This window comes from Neomonachus schauinslandi, chromosome 13 (genome assembly GCF_002201575.2).
Source record: "Neomonachus schauinslandi chromosome 13, ASM220157v2, whole genome shotgun sequence".
Taxonomy (NCBI): Eukaryota; Metazoa; Chordata; class Mammalia; order Carnivora; family Phocidae; genus Neomonachus; species Neomonachus schauinslandi.
In genome coordinates, this window is record NC_058415.1 from 91,598,199 (window position 1) to 91,603,128 (window position 4,930).

The window sequence follows — 4,930 nt, forward strand, 5'->3', positions numbered from 1 at the left end:
ACTCACCAGCCATGGGTGCATTTGTCAAGTGTTTGATGAACGTCTGCTATGCGCCCAGCACCTTCATAATGAGCCCACACATTTATTTATGAATCAAGGCATCCACAGATTTGGGGCATTCACGTGTTCGTTTGACCCCACGGCGGGCTTGGGGCTCGCAGGGACGGAGCTGTGGGAGGGTCCGGGGGCTGCTGGGAGAGCAGGAGTGCTTCCCGAGGAGGGGCCCCTGCGCTCTGAGAGCTCAGCTCCCGGGAGTGGGGAGGCGGGGACCAGCTCTAGGTTGGGTGGATAGCAGCCAGGGTCGCAAGTGAAGCCCGGGCACCAAGGACATCAAGCCTCCCAGGTGGCCAGGTACAGGCCGGCAGCCAGGGAGTCGGTGGGCTGGCGGGGACCTCGTGGCTCCTGGAGTCCAGATCGCGCGAGCTGCGAGCCCGTGGGCGCCGCGCATCGGCTGGCCCAGCTGGCTCGGCCTCCCTGTGCCCCATGACGCACACACTACAGCAGGACCAGCGAGAGCTCGCTTTACAATGAAGTATTCATCACTGCTGGCAAAGCCTGGCCCTGAAATATAGTTTGGAGAAGAAAAAAAGAGTCATCAGGCATTTAATAGTGGTGTTAACAATGCTTTATTTGGAAATGAATTCATTCTGACAACGTCCCAGCCAGCAAGTCAGGGCCCGGCCAACCCGTCCTGCCGGCTTCCAGGATGATCTCTCATTTCTGTGACATCGAGGAGACGGGCTGCCAACAGGAGACACACCTGGGCCAGGCGCAGATCCGGCTGGATCGAGGTTATGGCCAGCAGTCCTCCGCTTAAGGGGAGCCCATGAAATTTTAACGACGTCCTGAGGTTGGCCAAAGACATCCTTTTAAGTGGAGAGCAAGATGCGCCCTGCATGGAGACTGGGCATTTCCAGTCTGACTGAGCAGCGGGGGCTGAGGTGAGCTACTCGTCCCCCTAACCAGCTTCCCTGGGAGGGGGGAGGGAGGCCTGCACCAGCCGCCTCCACCTCCCCCCACGGCTGCGTGGGTACCCCCCGGGTCACTGCCCCCCCGAGGCACATGTGCACACAGGGATCTCCCAAACTCGGGATCCTGGGCAACCCCAGCTGGGCCCCTGCCTCCAGTTTCGTTCCCTTGGAAGCCCCTCCCCAAGGCAAAGGCACCCTCATCCCAAGGACCAAAGCCCCTCTGGAAAGGGCCTTTTGTGGGCCTACATGCCCCTCAGAAGTGCTTTTGGGAAGTAGTTTGCATGCAATGAGAACACAGCAACACCACTAATTAGGGGTTTGCGATCCCGCCTGCCTGGGCCGGCAGAGTTCATATTTGCTTTCTCCACAGACACTGCAAATTAACAACCAGAGAAGATCAGGGGGACTTTTCAGATGCCAGGAGCAGGTCCTGGGCCAGCCATCGGCATCGCCAAGCAGGTGGGGGGCACTAATTACGAGTCTTTCTTTCCCTGCCGGGAGTGGAGGTCCGCAAAGGGGTCCCGAGTGCTGCCTCCCGCAGGTGCTACCTTGAGAGGCCCCAGGGTGGTCCTGGGAGGGCAACACTCAGGGCAGATCACACGTCCAAGGGGTTGCTCCCCAGGTCACACAGTGAAGACACACAGAGACCGCCAGGCCCCGCTACCCCAGGGGCACCTTCATAATGTGTGCAGAGAAGGGGGACACAGGCCAGGAATCAGAACCTCCAGGCATGTACTGGCCCCCCATCTGCTTTGCCAAATCCCATCTGGGAGACTGAGAGGACAGGACAAAGGGGCTCTTCTCCTTTGTAAAGTGTGGTTTCCTGGGGTCAACACAGAGCGGGGTGGAGGGGAGCATGGTGTCCCTGGAAGATGTCCTCGAGGGCACAGAGTGAGGCGGGACAGTGGGAGCCATGGAAGGTTAAGGAGCAGGAGCCTATGAGGGGAAAGAGGGCAGAAGGGCAGGAGGGATGGAGAACAGGGATGGAGACGGGGTGAGCCCTGGGGAAAGTGAGCCTGCAGGTGGGTGGGGACATGGGTCAGGGCTACATGTGGGGCCCAGAGCAAAATGAAAATGCAGGGTTCTGGCTCAACAAAGTGGGGAAAATGGGCTGTTAATGGGCCTGAAATCCAGAGTTTTATCCTTTCTTCCACATGATGTGTTTTATTTGCTATTTAATGTCATTTCAAGAAAAGTCCTAAATGTAAATTATTAGCATGAGTTTTACCATTCTTCCTTATTTCTTATCCGATTGGATAAGATTGCTTGGCTTGTTCCTGAGGAATGCCTCCACGCAGCTAGACCCAGGAAGGTTGGAAGGAGGAAGAGGGTCCCCCAGGCAGCGTGCTCCCTCTGACACAGGGTGAGCGCAGGCGAGCCTGGAGGGGCGTCACACCTGAGGTGGGGGTTGGCAGCTCCCCCTCCCCAGGGCCCCAGCCCACTGCAGCCAGGCGAGTCTGGGGGTCCTGAGCCGCACTCCAGGGTGCCCACCCAGCTCAGGGCTCCAGGGCCCAGGCCCCGTCAGGGCAGAGGGCAGTGGTGGTCCCCGCGCCGGGATGGGGAGGGGAAAGTCAGACTGGAGTCTGAGTGATGGGGAGCCCCAGTGGGATGTGTGAAGAGAGAAGCTTGGTCCTGTCAGTCTCTAGTACACTGGATTCTGGGAGAGTGGGAGGGAGAAGGGGGCCAGGGAGGGAGGGGGAGGGAAAGGAGACAGGGAAGCAGGAGAAGGGAGAGAAGGAGAGGGGAAAAGAGGGGGGAGGGGAAGAGGGAGGAGGGGGGAGGAGAGAGGGATGGGGAGGGGAATGGGCAGGGGTAGGAGGGAGGAAGAACGCAGAGAGCAAGGAGGGGTGAACACCCACCTGCTGGGGCCTTCCCACCCATCCTGCCAGAGCTGGTTGAGGCAGGAGGGCTGGGGGAGCAGGGCTGGGGGAGCAGGGCTGGGAGGCCGGATGGGCTCTGGTCCGCACCACGGCCCTGGGAAGGCTGTTTCTCAGGGACTCAGGCCACGTGCACGTCTGGACACCTCTGGGCAGTGGGGTTGTGTCCCCGGCGCTGCCCCTCCCCTGCCTTCCTGCCCCGGGCTGTGGCCCCTGACACTGGCTCAGCCCCTCCCCAGGATGTCCTGCCTCAGGGCGACCCTGGTGCTTTGTTTGACTCTGGCAGCTGTGTAAGCCAGCCTGGGTGGGCGCCTGGCTCCGGGCTCCTCCCCGTTGCTGGGAAACCCTCAGCCTGCAGACCCGGCCCGCCCCCAGTAGCAGACGCCAAACCCTGTCGTGCCTCTGCCGGGGAGGCCAGGGCTGCGGACCGCTGGGGACTGAGGTGGCCTCTTCACCCACTGGCTCCCTGGGGAAAGGGCCTGGCTGGCAGAGCTCCGGTGGTGCAGGGCCCTGCCTACCCGGTGCCTGCACGCCCCCCACCCTGACCTCTCCCGAGAGCCGGCTCTGTGTCTACCTCCCCACATCACCCGCTGCTGCTGCCGCGTGGCATATTCCTTTGTACCTCTCCGGCTACCAACAACAGTGCCCTGCGAGCAGGAGCCTGGCTTTCCCACCCTGGTCTCCCTGGCATCCCGCGGGTACACGTACCCGCTCGTGGCTGGAGGGGGCAGGGCGGAGGGACCTGAGCCAGGCAGGTCCTGCAGAACCCACGGTGGTGGGCAGCATCCCCCGCAAGTCAGGCAGGCGTCCATGCCGGGACCACCACGTCTCTGCCTGGTGTGGCCGAGCGGGGAGAGGACCCCCGCCCCCCTCTGACCGCAGAACCCCTTCCCTGGGAGCAGTCGGCCTCCTGCTGTCCCCATTTCTCTTGTTTCAATAATTCTTTCAGCCCGTGATGTGTAAATAAATTTATTCTTCCAAAAAACAATCATTAGCCGGGCCCCACATTAATTCCCCTGCAATCTGTGTAATTAACTGCATGTAACACCAGGCGTTACAGGATCCGTGTGCTAATCAGCACTCCGCAGGTCCTGGAACCTAATTAAATCCTCTTCCTGTTTATCCACTTCCAGGATCCTCAGCGAAGACAAAAGCCACCAGGAAAGCCGTGGTAATAAATCATCTTTCCACGATTTTTGGAGGGCGCAGTCCCACTGTGTATCTTTGCATTTCATTCCCAACCAGAGCACCCCCTCCCGCCGCGCTGTCCCATCCCCCGCCCCGTAGCTGTCACTCCTGACTGCCACCACCAGTGTCCTTCTAAGGGGGCAGGCAGAGGGAGATGTGACACCAGAGAGGAGAAGCCATGAGCAGAGGCCGGGGGGATGCTGCCCCAAGCCAAGGGAGGCCCGGAGCCACCAGCAGCTGCAGGGGACAAGGAAGGACCCTCCCCTTGAGCCTCCAGCAGAGCGCAGTCCTGGAGTCTGGACTCGTGGCCTCCTCCCTATTGAGCTGTGCTTACAGCAGCCACAGGAAACCAATACACCCACCGAATCGGACTCTGAGTGTTAACAAGATCCCCAGGTGCTGGGGTGCGGGTGATGGTTGCCTGGAGCCCGGGCCACCTCCAGGCAGAGCAGGACTTGGGTCTGAGCTCCATGCTGACAGGACGTGGCACCTGACACCAGGACCTTGCACTTACTGCGTGCCTGCCCCCCTCCCTGTATGACCCTCCTGATCCTGGGGTGTAAAACACCCCAGACTGGGAAATTGAGGCAGAGAGCGACATAACTTGGCCAGGAGCATGCAACTGGCACATGGCTGCAGTGGGACCTGAACCAGGACTCTGGCTTTCGAATCTCTGCCCATGCCGGGCCCTTGTGCACACGGCGGGGGGGGGCAGGGGTCAACAAGGCCACCTGTCTCGGCATCGGCACTGTCCACTCAGCACGTAGGAGCTGGGATGGGGAAGCCGAAATCAGGCAGCCACGGCGGGGCTTACGAGCAGAGATGCAAGCTCATTCTGAGCGGGGTGCCTGAGACGGGGCCTAAGGAAATGAGGCACCGCGCCCCCTTGTCCTG

At 60.8% G+C, this 4,930-nt stretch overlaps 1 long non-coding RNA gene across 1 annotated transcript; it reads left to right on the forward strand.

Annotated features, from left to right (window-relative positions):
- Window positions 1–833: 833 nt before the first annotated feature.
- On the forward strand, window positions 834–4,014 carry LOC110581851. Its single transcript, XR_002480407.1, has 3 exons — window positions 834–941; window positions 1,342–1,430; window positions 3,982–4,014. It is a non-coding gene; the product is annotated as an uncharacterized LOC110581851 (long non-coding RNA).
- The last annotated feature ends 916 nt before the right edge of the window (window positions 4,015–4,930 follow it).